Genomic DNA, 18,893 nt, shown 5'->3' on the forward strand with positions numbered 1-18,893 from the left:
GACTGGGTGTATGAATGTGCTTGGATGTAGTACGATTGAGGCTAAAAGGAAGGAGATTGGGAGGTTATTTGTGAGAAGTTGTATGTGTTAGCTTTGAGTGAAACAAAGATGAAAGGGAAAGGTCAATCTAAGTTTGGAAGTGTGACTGGAAGGATGTCAGGTGTTGACAAAGGAAGAGCGAGAGAAGTGGCCTTATTAATGAGCCCGGAAGTGCAGCAGTGTGCGATTGAATGAAAGGTGTCATCGAGACTGATATGGGTGAAGGCAAAATTTGGCCGTAAGGTGTGTAATTGTGAGTGCATATTGGCCTGGTAGTGAAAGAAATCAAGAAGACTGGGAATCACTGGATTGCACTTCGCAGTTGACCATCGTGCCGTGTGGTGCGGTAAGGAGCGGTCCATTCTTCCCTTACAGAGGAGTAAATGTGTGTTTGGATGAGTAACCTGGTGAGTGTGTCGTCCTGTCTCAACTAGCCCCCGCCCTCCCTCTGGGTAGAAAGCCCAGGTATATAGATAGGTGTGTGCTGCTGTAGTTTTAATCGTAACATCCTAGATTTGCGTTTGACTTTGGTTAATCAGGCGGTAACTTTTCATAATTCTGTAAAGTTTTGGGGCCTTCACTCTGATCGTAGATTGAACTTTCATGTTAATACAGTAATTTGCTTCTTTGGTGTGATAAATCATTCAATGTCCTCGAGAACCTAGTGGGTACTACCTGGGGCGCCGACAGAAAATCTTTATTTATGGTGTATAAGTCCCTTATTCGATCTAAGTTGGACTATGCCTCACAGGTGTATGGGTTAGAATCTGATGCCACGTTGGGAAGGTTGAATGTGTTACAGAAAAAATGTTTGTGAATGTGTCTTAGAGCCCTAAGGTGTACATGTGTAGCTCATATGAAAGTGGAGGCGACTGCACTATTGGCAACATATGAACCTGTTACGGTATAAAGTGGGCCATGCACACACAGGCGGGCCCGTCCAGTGGCCTGAAGAGGCCCATTCAGGCAAACCTGGGTGTGTGTGGGTAGGGAACAGGCGCCTGCACAGGCAGCCTCAACGGTTGTCCTGGGATCTGTTGCGGACAGATTTTCGTGGTCAGGCTCCGGTCTGGTTCAGACAAATTGAGCATGTGTGGGGTATCGCAGGCCGTCAGGCGTCAGTCTTGTATCAGTTGTGAGGGAAACTTTTAAATTCTAGTATGAGCAACCTGTGGCAATAAACCTCAATGTGGCTGTCAGTCTTTCATGCTGCGAAATAGCACTCCTCATACAGGTATCATTCCTCTTTATTACTGGGGAAAACAGTGAAAATAGCTGCAGGCAGGAAACCTCATCCATCCTCAAGTAACTAAATGAGTAATTTTTCTCGCACCGCTATTATTTCAACAGAGTCAGATGGGACAATTTACTCATCAACCAGTCTTTTGCCCATATGGTCCGTTTTTTCTCCTCTTTCTATTATTTGCAATATAGGCTGCGGCAACAGCCCCAATAGCATACAACTCCAGGTCATCTGTGGGCAGCGAAGTGTCCATGGCTACCCTCACACCACGGAGTTTCGCTTGCAACTGAGCTGAGACGTGAGGCCGACTGAATTGTGTGTAGGCATAGCATTGTTCGTTGAGGCCGGCCTCTTCAGGCCACCGGACGGGCTTGCCTGTGAGTGTATGGCCCGCTTAAGAATGTGGCTTGGGTCAGGCAGTTGGTACGCCTGCAGCCCGTGACGTATTCACACATCTAATGTGTCTAGGAGGAATGAATGAATGGGTTGGCAGTCATTGTTGAAAACATATACCTAGCTACGAATCATATAATAGACGAATTTGTTAAAAATAACCATAGGTATGAGCGTTTTTCATTATTGTCGTAGCTCATTTCGTTGATAGATAAACTTCAACTGCAGTGATAACCAAATGATATAAAGAGATCTCCGTATCATAGACTGATCTGGTCGGTGCTCACACACCTTAAAATTGCTCCTGTGTTTCCTTGCCACATGGTGGAGCACACTCTTCATCAGTGATTTATTTGATACTAAAATCAAATTGTTTCCATAAATTGTATACTGGAGTTTTCTGTTTGTAAAATTAATAAATAATCCGAAGATGTAGTTACTGGCTGCTACTGTCTTCATAAAACACAATCTCTTCCCATTTTGCCAACTCTTTCAATACTGGAAACTCACTCCCATCTTCTCCTCCCCCAGCTCCCATCCTCAAGCTCCCTACCTCTCTCACTCTCCCCTTCCCCCTCAAAACAGCCAGTTCCTCTACCCCACACCACCTGGCTCATGGAGTAAGGTCGCAAAATCTACTCTCCTTACATCTTAAACCTATACAGTAGTGGTTATCTGCCTTCATAACCCCACTACTGTTATTAAGCCATTCCTATTAATAGTCTCTCTCTCTCTCTCTCTCTCTCTCTCTCTCTCTCTCACAGACCGACTCACATCAGATCTTACCCGAGCTGTGTGTCGTCAGTTCGTATTGCCACAGGGAGCTCAAGAGGAAGGCGAGGATAGTGTGGAAATCACTAACCTCCAAGTCGCTGTCTCTTTGATATGTATTAGCTAACGTGCATAATAGGATAAACATAATACACTGGATGTGATCAGTTTGCACTGATATGGTTAAATGAATCAGAAAAAAATAGACATCTTGTTTCCATTAGAAGGAGAGGTTCAAGGTGTCGAACTGGTTTATTAGTATGACGTATATATTCATTCTGCAGTGATTTTAATATACTGGTTATGATGACAATTAATCCACATATTTCGTTCATAAGATGACTCAAATGTGAAATAACAACTGTCAAAACAAGGTATATTAGCAATGCTGTTTCATCAGATCGATCTAGACTGTATGATTCTTGCTTGTAATATGCCGCAGCTGTGTCCCACTGGAAAGAGGCGCACTATCTACACAGGGTAACGAGAGCCTCCCACTTACGCTCCATCTCTCCATGGCTCATAGCTGCGTGGGGCAAATTCCAAAAGAGGCCTGTCCAACGCACCCCAGTTGACGTGGGGCCGATATCTCTGTGGTCTAGAAAGGAAGTTGGAGATTTAGCCTCCATTCTCGCCCTGGAGATCGAATCTTCTCAAGTGGTAAACTGTTCGACTGTACAAAAGGAAACCAGCATGGGTGTTGCTTGTATGTTCATAATTACGATAAGTAGTCTATTCTTCTACGCTTTTGGATTACAGATGATCCTGTGTAACACATTTATATGTGTTACTAATCCTGTTTCCAGGCCGAATGGGCCATTATCATCAACAGCAGTAGGAGCAGCCTATAGCGGACTACTGAAAGCAGAAAGAATCTCCTAACTGTAACCTGTTGATTTTTTTTTTTTTTTTTTGTGTGTGTGTGGGTGTGACTCAGAACACAGGGTTAATAGCCCATTCCCTGAGGCCCAGCAGTCTTCCTGTGTACCATTCACTTCCATATGACGCCATTTCGGCACCAACACACCTTCCATTTTAGGATGTTTCGTACTGGTGTATTAGTATTAGTTTGGGTGTTTTTGTGATATGTCAGCAGATCTTATGGTAAATCATTAAAGTCTGTTTTTAACGAAATTCATATTCATATACTGCTCCCTGCCTCAAACAAGATACAAACCTGCGTCCATTGCAACAGCAGACCTATCGACTTTGTCACCGCCTCGCCCACTCAGTCCTAGTGAACAGATGATATTCATTTCCTTACCAAGTTCTCTTGTCTCCTCCTCTCATTTCATCCGCAGGTTTCAATACCGACCTTCCATTTTTTTTCCTCTCTCTAATATATATATATATATATATATATATATATATATATATATATATATATATATATATATATATATATATACAGTATATATATCGATTTCAACCTTATAATTCTGATTATATCGCTATTTTGTTAATTCCATTCCATCATAATTATACAAACAGATTAGTAGTAGAATAAATTTATCTAGGCTATGCATAACCGCATGACACCGGACCAACAATATAGGAGGCAATGAATTTTTTACTAAAAGACGTAAAAATTCTGCTGAATTTCCCACCATGTTCGTTAATACTGTATAATATTCATACACATTAGGTGGATGATAACAGTTTTATGAGCCATTTATATCTGACGATACCTTGTATTGATATTCACCCTCTCCTTCACTAGTACAGATACGGTATATTGTTAAGGTATCTGCATAGAGAAGGTATACATAATGACAATGCTTTAACTTAGAAAATATATTTCACATTATGCAGCCCAACTACATATGAACATCATGGCCGTGTAGCAGAAACAGTAATTACGAGGTGTGTCAGAAAAGTTCCAGGACTGAGTGTGCTGTGCGAGCTATGAGTGGGAGAGGAATTAGCGGGTTGCGTCACCGTGTGACGTAATATCCAGGGAGTATATGACTGTGATCTCAGCTCTCTGCAGTCATTGATCTTTTTTTCACTTACTTTTATATACATGTCCTCTGTTTCAGTTCGTCAAGCGATGAGCACAGAGCAACGAACCAACCTGAAGTTTCTGGTCCGGTTGGGGAAAACTCCGTCTGAAGCACTGGGAATGCTGCAGCAAGTGTACGGAGATGAGACTATGTCACGCTCACGTGTTTTTGAGTGGTACAAGAGGTTCAAAGAGGGATGCGAGGACGTGGAAGACGACCCCAGGAGCGGAAGGCCTTCAACGAGCAGGACTGAGGCCAACGTTGAGCGTGTCAGGCAGATTGTGTGTGGCGATCATTGGTTGACTGTTCGACTGATCGCAAATGTGCTGGGCATGAACCGGGACAGCGTCTGGAAGATTATCACTGAAGATCTGGGTATGCGGAAAGTCTGCGCAAAGATGGTGCCGAAGCTGCTGAATGATGACCAGAAGGATCGGCGCATGCAGGTGTGTCAGGACATCCTCGAGCTTCTTGAAACCGAACCAGACTTGCTAGGGAGAGTCATCACCGGTGATGAGTCACGGATCTTCGAGTATGACCCGGAGACCAAATGCCACAGCCTTCAGTGGAAGAGTCCCATGTCGCCAAGACCGAAGAAAGCAAGACAGTCGAAGTCCAAAGTCAAAGTCATGTTGATTGCATTCTTCGATGTGAGCGGCATCTTCCACACCGAGTTCTTGCCACAGGGCCAGACGATTAACCAGCACGCCTACAAAGAGATCCTGTGGCGTTTGCTTCGTTCAGTGCGCGAGAAGAGGCGAGAGTTGTGGCAGGACAACTCATGGCTGCTTCACCATGACAACACGCCTTCTCACAGCGCCCTGAGCATCCGACAGTTCCTGGCCGAGAGGAACATCGCCGTACTGGAGCAGCCTCCCTACTCACCCGACCTCCGTGTGATTTTTTCCTCTCCCCCAAGCTCAAGGGGGTCATCAAGGGGACCCGTTTTGAAGACGTGGAAAACATCAAGATGGCCGTGACGACAGAGCTGCGGAGGATCCCTGAAGAATCGTTCCAGGAGTGCATGGAGGCGTGGCAGAGAAGGGTGGGAAAGTGCGTTAGACTCCAGGGGGATTACTTCGAAGGGGACAACTCGTAGTTTGTAGTTTGGATTTGAAATATATCTTTTGTGACACCAGTCCTGGAACTTTTTTGACACACCTTGTATAACAGCTTTCTAACAAGGTAAATTCATTGTTTTCTAAGTCTGCTGTAAACACCTTGTTTACGTACACAACATATAGCTATAAACCATCATGTATCTATTATTTAGTCCAAGCATCATTTGCAACAATCTCTGCCAGCTGTGTCGTTCGTTCCCTTTCTTCCCATGTGTATACCACGTTGCCCTACAGGCTGTCAATGGGGCTCATGTCACAACCCCGACTCAAGTCCAATAGTTCCAGTTGGGGTGTACGTCAAACCATCTCTGGGAGATGTGAGATGTGTGCACAAGGCATTTGTCATGGGCAAACAGTATCCGGCCGGGAAAAGGGTAGTCCTGCTCAAGGAGATTAGGCAGAAATTCCTCTTCAAGAATTTCAAGATACTTTGTTGTTTTGATGGGTCTGTCAATGGGAGAGAGCCAACCCACCCCGTGGAGATATACCATTCCCACCCGTTACGCAAGACATGCCCAATACTTTTTTAAAAAGATGTTCTGGCTGTTGTATCTGTTACTGGGAAAATAGGCCAAATGTTATTTAGTGTTGTTACACCCGTGCGAGTTACGCAAGGGGATAGGTGCTTAGTTAATTTTGGTTCGCCTGTCAGTCCTTCCGTTTGTGGCAGTATTATGGAAATCCTACTGAACAAAATATCACAAATTATTGAATTATTGCGGAGCAAGGTCATGTCTCAGGTCCATGGTCAATTAACCTTTTTTGATACCAGACATAGACCAAAATAATGTGGCAATAAAGTTGAGGATGAGCATAGGATGAAGTGAACAATATTTTAGAACCGTTAGACAGAGGTAATGGCTATGATTCGGTCCTTTGTCTCAGCTAGCTACTCGATTTGGAAAGAGCCTGGGAGGGGCTAAGATCAGACAAGGATGAAGTTATTGTATTTCGAGGACAACAATAAAGGTCAGTATCATAAATAAGATCAAACTAGACATCTCTAATCAAATTCGTACCAATATTTGTCGAATGGCTGAGGATCCATACATATAGTAACTGGATTTTACGATACTCAGTCGAAGGTAAAGGTTTCAGGATAGGTTCGGAAGTAAATGACCATAGACAAATTGTGTGGCACGGATGTTGCACTCTGAGCTGTCCTTATTGGTTACTTTGAAACCAATTTTGTATGAATATGGAATATGTTTTGATTTACACAACAGGCTTGGATATGTCATAATAAATACCTACGTGGAGTACACTCATTATATTTACTTGTATATAAACAGGCATGTGTGATGCCTTTTGCAGTATTAAACCTGCTGTTATTTTCCTCCAGCAATGTGTCTTCCTGCATGTTGTTGAGGAGAATGATTTTTGTCGGTGAATATAACACGAGCCCAGTAAATAAGATCTTCCTGCGAATCTACATCTGCCTTCACAGTGCCTAGGTATTAGTTGCTGTTTTTTAGCCGGTGTCCTGTGGTAAATATCATCAACAACTCGCACGTTCTGAACAGTTACATCTAGCTGTAGTTGTTCCTTATGGCCACCGCTTTGGTAAAACGATCATTTCTGCAGCTTCTCTTATCTGTTGATCATCTTTGCCGTGGTCTTCCATAGTGGTCATTCCCTCTGTTCAGGTTTCCATTTCATACCCAACCCGTCAGCCATAATGAAACTATTGTCTATCTCCTCTATAGACTTTCCACTTTCTCGCTTGTCAGAAGGACGACAGTATCTTCCTGCCGGTTCATAATTTATATGTCTGCTATGTGCTAGGTTTGTGATAAATATTGGCAATGCCCTAAAATTGTAATACTAACAACTTCAAAAGATCATTAACCATAAAACAATACCCATCAGAGAAAACGACTTAGATGTTAGTGGCTTCCCCGTTATCCCTGCCAATGCTTGGAGCGCTCTGTGGCACTACGGACTGGTGACACACAGCTTGGGTAAGATTTGGGGTGAATTGGCCTGGGCGACGGGAAAAGATAGATAGATAGATAGATAGATAGAGAGAGAGAGAGAGAGAGAGAGAGAGAGAGAGAGAGAGAGAGAGTGTCAATAGGAATGGCTTAATGACAGGAGTGGGGTTATTAAGGCAGATAACCACTATAGGTTTGAGATGTAAGGAGAGTAGATTCTGCGACCTTACTCCATGAGCCAGGTGGTGGGGGGTAGAGGAACTGACTGTTTTGAGGGGGAAGGGGAGGGTGAGAGAGGTAGGGGGTTTGAGGGAGGAAGCTGGGGGAGGAGAAGATGGGAGTGAGTTTCCAGCAATAAAAGAGCTGGCAGAATGGGAAGAGACTGTGGTTTATGAAGACAGTAGCAGCCAGTAACCATATCTTCGAATGATTTATTAATTTCACAAACAGAAATGCCAGTACACAGTGTTAAGGAACAGAGAAAGATAATGTACACTTTAAGAGAGAATACTAAAAATCACTACTGTCCCGTAAAGTTCCAGGTTCAAAACAAAAGAGTTAGATGAAATTACAAGTTAAAGTTTAATGCTCAAACTAACAACAAAACATTCAGGACTCATAAGGATAATGTAATGGCAAAAACTGGTTAAATATATGGTTAACTGCAATAGCCTCTATTAACACGAAATTAGAATGAGTAAATTTATCTAAGTCAGCCCTGTTAAAATGAGATACCAGATAATACTCAGTGAATGCCAGATATATTATTACAGATACAAAATATTATTAATGATGGCTGACAACAAGAACCTTACATAAATTACAAAAACCTTACTAGGCCCAAGAATTAACACTTATGCTACACAGTACAAGAAAAAATGCAACAACAGTTATACTCAAATTACACAGCTGCTAGATGGTTGGAGACTTCCTGAGCACTCACAATAATAACTGTACAGGGGAGGACAGAGATGTGAACAAAATGAGGAGTAGATCTAAGTGGCAATAATGCAGAGACTGAGCTCATTATATAGGGGCCGGCAGAGCTTGATACAACTTGTAAGAAGGACGCGCAAATGAAGCCTAGGGGACAAAGAGCTGACAATCCTGCTCTGAACAACAGAAAGGACGACTTACTCTACTATAACGGTAGAAGGGGGGACTGAGGCAGAACACGCTCGTGATCAAACATGCAGCATACTGTGCGTTAAAATTACACAAAGGATGATGAAATCATAGGCTATGTAACACCTCCCCACAAAGAAAAAAGAAATTTACAAAGGAAATTTCTTATTACTCTAAAACAATCTGTCTAAAGTCTAGATAAGCAATCTGCAATAACATTTTCTTTCCCCTTGACATGTTGTATGTCTAATGAATACTCCTGAAGAAGTAGACTCCATCTTGTCAACCTCTGATTTTTGTCTTTAAACTTACTTAGGAATTTCAGTGGGTTATGATCGGTATAAATGACTATGGGGTCAAAACCAGAACACAAATAAAGTGAAAAATGCTGTAAACCCAAAATCAAGGCCAAAAGTTGAGTAGTTCTTTTGAGGTGGAGTGAACTTTTTACTGTAATAAGATACAGGGTGTTCAATACCCTGATCATCCTCCTGCAGCAAAACAGCCCCAGCTCCTGTATCACTTGCATCAACAGACATCTTAAAAGGCTTAGCAAAATTTGGAGTAGCGAGCACTGGCTGACTTAATAGGATAGCTTTAAGTTTGCTGAACGAGGATTCACAGTTTTCGGTCCAGACAAATTTAACTCCCTTCTTCAGTAGGTCTGTAAGTGGTGATACAAGAATTGAAAAGTTAAGAACAAATCTTCTGTAATAACCTACCATTTCCAAAAATCTTTGTAGCTCTTTCCTACTTTTAGGTCTGGGAAGATCACTTATAACCTGAACCTTAGCTCCTGGTGGTGCAACATGTCCATCACCAATTACGTACCCAAGGTACTTAACTTTAGCTTGACCAAACTCACACTTTGATAAATTAGCTACAAGATTAGCCTGAACCAAACGCTCAAGAAATTTACTGACATGGCATAGGTGATCTTTCCAGTTGTCACTGAAGATTAATACATCATCAATATAAACAACACACCCTGCCAAACCCTCTGATACAACATTCATGAGCTTCTGAAATGTGGCTGGTGCATTCTTCATACCATATGGCATTATAGAACATGCAAAAGTCTTTCCTAGTGTTACAAAACATGAGATCTCCCTAGCACGTTCAGTCATAGGTACTTGCCAGTATCCCTTTAACAAATCAAACTTACTTATGTACCTAGCCTTTCCGATCTTGTCTATGCAATCTTCCACCCGAGGGAGAGGGTAAGTGTCTGTTTTGGTTATCTGATTAACAGGTCCGTAGTCGATGCAAAGCCGCTGTGACCCACCCGGCTTAGGGACCAGAGTGACAGGAGAACACTCGCTCTGACAGGGCTCAATCATCTTGTGGTCCAACAGGTAGCCAAGCTCCTTCTGGATGAGAGGAACTTTCACTGGATTCACACGGTAAGGAGGCAATTTAATTGGCTTTGCGTCTCCAACATCGACATCATGCATCAACACAGTGGTTCTTCCTGGAGTGGCACGGAACACTTGCGGGTACTCCTGCAGTTATGCCGAAAACTCCTGGCTTTCCTCGGGAGGTAGATGAGAAAGCTTAATCTGGAGATCATTCATGATGTCAGGATTCTTCCCCAAACTATCACTCAGGCTCATACTGCATGGGAGAACTTCACTTGCAGACTCGGGAGGAACAGCTACATTGCAGACTGGGTTATTTTCGTCCCGCCTGTGATAAAACTTTAGCATGTTGATGTGACATAGTTGCTTGTTCTTTCTACGATTTGGTGTGGCGATGACATAGTTGACATCACTGAGTTTCTTCTCCACGAAATAAGGACCACTAAACTTGGCTTGAAGAGGTTGCCCATGAACTGGTAGCAGAATCAAAACCTGATCTCCTGGCTGAAAGTGGCGTAACCTGGACTTGTTATCATACCAAGTCTTCATCTTCTCCTGAGCAGCTCCTAAATTCTCTCTCGCCAGCTGTAAAGCAGTGGACAGCCGTTCTTTGAACTTCATCACATACTCCAGCATGTTGACGTCATCTTCCTCCGACAGCCAGCATTCCTTGAGTAGCTTAAGGGGTCCTCTTACTTCATGGCCAAACAGTAGTTCAAAAGGTGAGAAGCCCAGTGATTCATTTGGAGATTCTCTTGCGGCAAACACAACGAATGGAAGACCTTTATCCCAGTCTTTCTGATGTTCCAAACAGTATTTCTTGAGCATCGATTTGAGTGTTTGATGATATCTCTCCAACTGTACTTGGTTCTGGGGATGGTAAGCTGAAGATGTGATCTGGGAGATGCCCAACTCTTTCAGAGACTGCTTGAAAACGTTTGACATGAAATTACTTCCCCGGTCTGACTGTACCTCCTCGGGCAGACCAAACTTTGTGAAGAACTCTAGCATTTCCTTAACCACGTTCTTTGCTGAGATATTTCTAAGTGAAATGGCTTCAGGATAACGAGTAGCCATATCAATCAGGGTCAACACATAAGAAAATCCTGAAGAAGTCTTAGGAAGAGGGCCCACAATATCCACCAACACTCGGGTGAATGGCGCCTCAAAAGGAGGAATGGGAACTAGAGGTGCAACCTTTTCGGTCTGATTACACTTCCCCACAACTTGACAGGTGTGACAAGACTTACAATACCAGGAAACATCTCTGAAGATACCTGGCCAGTAGAAGTGTTTCAAAATGCGTGTCACAGTCTTCCTCACTCCAAGGTGTCCTGCCAAACTGGAATCATGAGCCACTCTAATGATATCCTGCCTACAAACACGAGGGATGACAACTTGATGTACAACCTCCCATTCACAGTCGGCTGATGCTGTTGGGGGTCTCCACTTCCTCATAAGTACTCCTGACTTTATATAATAACAAGTAGAAGCACCAGCTGAATCTTCGTCACTGCAAGCAGAGTTAGCTAGACATTTCAACTCAGGGTCAGCAACCTGCATCTCAACCAACTCTTGACGAGACAAATTATCAACACTACGGGGTACTGCCTCATCTGGTGAGTGGTCCAAATTAGCAAGAAAAGTGTCAGCTAGGATAACATCATCATCGTCATTATCCTCTAAATCACCAGTAACTTTAGACTTAGCCCTAGTGACAGCACATGCAGGGACATCACAATTCTGGGTCGCAGCCACTGGCTCACTACAGAACTGAGGAGCTGGACACACTTGACTTCCACCAATATCATTTCCAAGTAAGAAAGTTACACCTGACATTGGGAGTGTCTCAACCAACCCAACCATAACGGAACCATTAACAAAACCAGACTCTAAATTCACTCTGCACAAAGGGACAGAGAAGTAATTATTCCCTACACCTTGTAAGATTACAGTTTCATCAGAGGAATTAACATTAGAGCCTAGAACACTGCTCAGCATAAGGGATTGGCAAGCACCTGTATCACGATATATTTTAACTGATTTCCTTTCATTACTGTCCAGAGGACTGACAAAACCATCAGACAGGAAATTAGCACATGAACTCTTGAGAGTGTCACCCACGTTACTGCTCAAAAGAGGAGCTCCATCATGAGAATTTAAGTTACCCCTCAAAGCAGGTTCAGTTAACTCAGTTAAAGAATTCTGGGAACTCTCAAGAGTGGACACTAGACCAATTGACTGAATATTTAAAGACTCCTTTTTGTTCACATCACGCTGTCTCCTGAAACATCTCTCCGTAGTATGACCAAGCTTACTACAATAAGTACATTTACTTTTCTGAAATCTAGAGGTGAAGCTGGTATTTACTTCCTGAGAAACATCATCTTTATTCTCTTTCCTGTTACCTGTACTCTTAGTAGATGCAACGTACTTACTCTCAGCTTTACCTTTTTCTTTAGAATATCTCTTGTGAGTGAGAACATATTCATCAGCTAAAACTGCAGCATCAGACAAATTATCTATTCTTCTCTCATCAAGATATAGGCTTACATCTTTATAAATACACCTTTTGAAATCCTCCAGCAAAATCATCTGCTTAAATTTGTCAAAATCAGAATCCACATTCTTAGAATTTAACCACTGCTCTAACAGATCTTCTTTGATTCTTGCATACTCAACATGGGATTGCTTATCTTGCTTGTAAGTTGTCCTAAATTTTACTCTATAGGCTTCAGGAACAAGCTCATAGGCCTTATGAATCAAGCTCTTAACTACATCATAATTATCAGATTGATCCTGAGGCAAAGATGCATAAGTTACTTGAGCTTTACCGGTGAGAACAGTTTGAAGGAGTACTGGCCAATACTTTTTTGGCCAATTAAAACCTGCAGCTACCCTCTCAAACAACTGAAAATACTTTGTTAAATTAGATTCATTAAAAGGAGGGACAAGTTTAACATTTTTAGCCACATCAAAATCATCAGAGCTAGATGATCCAGTTCCACCTTGTTTCATGCGATACTCATGGACTGCCTGAATCCTGGCAAGTTCAATTTGTGCCTGAGCCTGTACCTGTGCCTCTTGAATACGAGCATTTGCCTGAAATTCAGCCTTCTTAGCACGGGCCTCCTGCAGGGCTAGCTGTAACTTAGCTAATTCAATCTGCGTTTGCTCATTTGGAGGAGTTACATTAAACAAACTTTCATTAATCATGTCAACAATTTGATCTTTAGAATGATGAGAGCGAACAGCAATTCCCAATTGTTGAGCAACAAGCTTAAGTTCATTCTTTGTTCTGTTTTCTACATCACACACTGTTTGTACACTTGACAAAAAATCTTTGGCTTCATCAAGTGTAGAAATAGTAGACATCATGAATAAATCACAGTCACAAAATATCAAGCAATATCCTTATGATAATATCCTGAATATCTTGGCGAGGTCGCCAAATTTATGTTACGGAACAGAGAAAGATAATGTACACTTTAAGAGAGAATACTAAAAATCACTACTGTCCCGTAAAGTTCCAGGTTCAAAACAAAAGAGTTAGATAAAATCACAAGTTAAAGTTTAATGCTCAAACTAACAACAAAACATTCAGGACTCATAAGGATAATGTAATGGCAAAAACAGGTTAAATATATGGTTAACTGCAATAGCCTCTATTAACACGAAATTAGCATGAGTAAATTTATCTAAGTCAGCCCTGTTAAAATGAGATACCAGATAATACTCAGTGAATGCCAGATATATTATTACAGATTCAAAATATTATTAATGATGGCTGACAACAAGAACCTTACATAAATTACAAAAACCTTACTAGGCCCAAGAATTAACACTTATGCTACACAGTACAAGAAAAAATGCAACAACAGTTATACTCAAATTACACAGCTGCTAGATGGTTGGAGACTTCCTGAGCACTCACAATAATAACTGTACAGGGGAGGACAGAGATGTGAACAAAATGAGGAGTAGATCTAAGTGGCAATAATGCAGAGACTGAGCTCATTACATAGGGGCCAGCAGAGCTTGATACAACTTGTAAGAAGGACGAGCAAATGAAGCCTAGGGGACAAAGAGCTGACAATTCTGCTCTGAACAACAGAAAGGATGACTTACTCTACTATAACGGTAGAAGGGGGGACTGAGGCAGAACACGCTCGTGATCAAACATGCAGCATACTGTGCATTAAAATTACACAAAGGATGATGAAATCATAGGCTATGTAACAACAGTTTATGGAAACAATGTGATTTTTGTATCAAATAAATCACTGATGAAGAGTGTGCTTCACCATTTGGCATGGCAAGACAAGATCAATTTTAAGGTGTGTGAGCACCAGCTAGATCAGTCTATGATACGGAAATTTATTTGTATCATTTGGTTATCCCTGCAGCTGAAGTTCACTGTCAACGAAAGGAGCTATGACAATAATGAAAAATCGCTCATACCTATGGTTATTTTTAACAGATTCTTCTAATATATGATTCGTAGCTAGGTATCGGTTTTAAACATTGACTGGCACGTGGCAACCCATTCATTCATTCCTCCTAGACAAACAGATGTGTGAATACGCCACGGGCTGCAGGCCTACCAACTGCCTGACCCAAGCCACACTCTTACACTGTACCAGGTTCATGTGTTGCCAGTAGTACCTCCCCTCCGATTACGCCGTGACCACCTGCTGCTGTCCTATAGCGTCAGGACAATGAGAAAAAGTGATACCAGCAATGTAGCCTGTGTCCCCCCTGCTTTAATATCACAATCTTATGCGGGTGGGGGTGAGAGTTCATCAGCTGCATATTGTTCGCCTCCACTTACTGATTCAGGAGCTTGATGTGGACCTCAGTGACTGACAAGTTGGGGCTAAAAATATAGCAACTCTGGAGCCACCCAAGTATATTACTGATATGGCTCCCAGCGCCGAAGACCAAGGCGCTGGACGCAGGGGTCCACCACTTGTTTCATAACATCATCGTTAGTCATTTGTGGTTCCACTCATTGTACACCGATGGCTCCAAGTTAAGTGAATGTGTTTAGTTGATCGATTGTGCCCTCAGGTATTGGTTGCTGATTCATACATCTGTGTTTACCTCCGAACTTTTTGCGATTCATATTACCATAGACTATGCTCTAAATTCTAGACATGACTCATTTGTCATATTTTCAGAATCCAAATGAACCCTTCAGGCAATTGCTTTTTCCACTACGGATTCGCATGAGACCCAAGGCCGCATTGATAAAAAATTGCTTCATGCAACAAGTCCATCACACTGATTTGGGTACCTGGTCATTGTCATATCTACTGTAATGAGCAAGCTGACTTATTTGCAACGTCGGCTGTAGAGCACGAGGAGGCTTGGTACGTTCCTCGTGATCTACAGTAGTCTCTTCTTTAGAAAGAAATCAATAAATCTTCTGTGACAAGGTCAATGGACCGGACTAAATCTTCCAACATGCAAGCCACAACTCGGCGACTGGGATAGTGTCAACGCCCCAGTCGCCTGGAAGAAAAAAATTTGGACGGGCTGCACGTGAACTGCACTTTTGTCACCCATATTTTGCCATATATTAAAAGAAAATTTTCACCGCACTGTGACACCTGTAGTGCGGTGTTATCTATCGTTTATATCATACTGCACTGTTGGCGATTTATTTATGAACGCATTTCACTTATAAATTAGTGGTGCAGCAGACGTCCCCTTAACCCATTCCACCATCCAGAGTGATGAGGATATTGTTATGACTGATAAACTGGTGGCTTTTTTGAGGGAAGCCGGATTGATCATAGAGATGTGACTTTTTTGCTTTGTGGTTATGGTTTTATTAACTATAAACAAGTATGTATTATATTAACTGAAGTTGACAGTTGACATAACTGAAATAGTTCCTGCTTCTGACTGACACACATTTACTCGTATCTTACCCTCTAATAGGAGAGGGGACCGCTCCTCATCACATCTCAGGGCATGATGGTACACTGCGCAGTGAAATCCAGCGATTCCCTGTCTTCTTGATCTCTTTCATTACCAGGCCACGATGCATTCAAAAATACCCACAAATTACATCCAAATTTTGCCTTCACCCACATCAGTGTTGATGACACCTCCTTCCATTCAGTCACACACTGCCACACTTCTAGGCTCACTAACAAGGCCATTCCTCTCACTCTTCCTTTGTTAACACCTGTCATCCCTCCAGTCACACTTCCAAACTTAGATTCACCTTTCCCTTTCATCTTTGTTTCATTCAAAGCTAGCACGTACAACTTTCTTCTCACAAATAATCTCCCAATCTCCTTCCTTTTTGTTTCATTTGTACTACATCCGAACAGATTAAAGACCCAGCTATGGAGAAGACTCAGTCCCCTTTCCCATGCTATGCTCTGTCTCACTGTAGGAACTACAAATACAAAAGGAGGGGTCCCTAGTCCCCTAACCCCATTCCTTTTCGTCGCCTTTTACACCACGCAGGGAATACAGTGCTAGAATTCTTCCTAACAACCTTGCTGCAGAGTGGTAGCACCATCCCATAGTGCAGCCAGACTGTCTTCCCCTGTCTCAAGGGAGACACGTAGGGACGGAAAACTTAAATTCCCACTGCAAGGTTCATTGGTGAACAGAATCAAGACTGCTTGAATCCACCCAGCTGAAAATTGTGCATTACGGGATGAGTGCCATATTCCACATTCGTCAGCGAAGAGTGAGTGATAAAGATTCCTTGGGATGGGAGCTGATGGTAGAATGACATTGATCATAATACTGAAGATACTGAGACTAAGGACACTTCCCTGAGGACTCCGTTTTCATGGATAAATATATCCGATGTTACGTTATGGGGCAATTTGACAGAGAAAGTACCATCCCTTAAGAAACTGGAAATAAATATATATAGGCAAATTTCCTCTTAAACCATAAGCATAGAGCTTCATTAGTATACCGTGTCACCATGTCATCTCATAAGCTTTAAGGATGTCCAAGAACATCCCTATCATGAATTATTTATTGGCAAATGCCTCTGAAATGTAATGCTCGATATTCATTAATGTGATCTAGTGAACTTTTGTATATACGGAAGACATATTGTCGATCATTTAGCAAATTTTTTGACTGTAAAACCAAAAGAAGCCTATTATTAGCCATTGGTTCCATCACCTTACATGGCACAGAAGGTAACACAATAGGGCAGAATGAATTGGGATTCGTAAGACGACCACCTTGTTTGGGTATTGGTATGACGTGCGCAATTCGCGATGAGTTTGGAGACGTTCTGGACGCCCAAAGCTCACTGTGCATTGCTAACAGCATATTCAGGTTCTCCTGATTAAGATGCTGCATCATACCATACGTGATTGTATCTGGTCCAGGGCTGGTGTCATTACAGGACTTAAGGGCAAGGAGCAGGTCATCTGTTATAAACTCTTGGTTGTACATTAAATCATTTCTTCTATGGCAAAGTCTAATATTTGAAACTCAGCCGTGTGTTTATGATGTTGGCAACGCTGGTCGTAATTGGTTGAGCTATTTACATGAGACTAACTCCTGGCGTTAATGTTAGTTACTTCCATGAGTTCGTCATTGATATTATTATTCATCTTCAGAGTGGTAACAGGAATGGAAGGGCTTTTATTATTTAGTAACTTAATGGTGGATAAAACTTTCCACTAAAACGATTCACCGTGGACACAAAAGACCGCCAGGAGTCACGTTTAGCCCTTCGAGTAATTTTCCTTGCTTCAGCCCGTGCCTATTTGTATGCAGTGAAGTTTTCCTCAGTTGGCTGACTTTCAAAAATCCTGTATCTCCTGTTGCGTTTCCTTAATGCTTATCGGCAATTTGGCGTCCACCAGTGAGCTTTATATCTTGCATGAACTGTAGAAACCTTGGAAATAGCAGCCTCAGCCACGTGTAATATGAATTTGGTTAAATTATCGACTTTTACATCTACAGTATGGTCTCCCCAGATATATCAAAATCGGCGATTTTCGAGAACGATCCCCAAACTGCTTCCCTATTGTTAAATATTGGTGGAGGAGGGTCTAAAATAACAGTTCATGTATGAGAAAGGCAGATGGATAAATTATCACTTCCCAAAGAGTCATCATGAGGGTTCCACGATAAATCATGATGTATACCTGGGAAGGCCAGACATGTCAATATCAGAAAAGTTATCAGTACGATCATCAACACGAGCCACTCTACCATCTTTCAGAAGACGAAAGTTGGACTGCAGTATGATGTCGGCTATTTGTTCCCCACGGCCATCGATCCTCAAGCTACTCCATTGATGGCGATAGGCGTTAAAGTAGCCCAGCAATAACTTATTCTGAGGAAGATGTTCAAATAGTGAATTCAGAGCATCATTATCAATGAGGTCGGCCATGTGGTGGACCGTAGAGATAGCAGACAGAGACACCTTACAGAGAAGAATTTGGAACAACTTCTGTTTGTGGGTGTGACTTGTGTATGTATATGGCAACTCTGTGACCATCATTATCTTCTATAGAAGTGGTAGCATTTGAATTGTGAAGGATCAGGGTGATCCACCAACCATGTCTCCTGTAAACAAATAACGTCTGGCCTGTGTATAGATAGCAAGATTGCTATATTATGTAATCTATTCTCATGAGCCCAACAGTTCCACTGTAACAGTGAATGCGACGGTTTATCCTTTACGAGGTGGTGCAAGTATGCTCAGTGTTTTTTTTTTTTTCTATGCGGCCCACCGCCAGGCGAGTGGCTACCAGGTGACCTCTGCCGGTTTTGGAAAAGGAAACCTCCATATTTTCATCATCTATAAGGTTCCAGATTCCCCCGAGGAAGAGCTACTCTTCTTTCCTTTGCAGGAGCAGGGAGAACATGAGGACCTGTTTGGACAGGGTGGTAAAATGAATCTT

This window comes from Coenobita brevimanus, chromosome 76, assembly GCF_032717465.1.
Source record: "Coenobita brevimanus isolate Jiangsu-jjx chromosome 76, ASM3271746v2, whole genome shotgun sequence".
Lineage (NCBI taxonomy): Eukaryota > Metazoa > Arthropoda > Malacostraca > Decapoda > Coenobitidae > Coenobita > Coenobita brevimanus.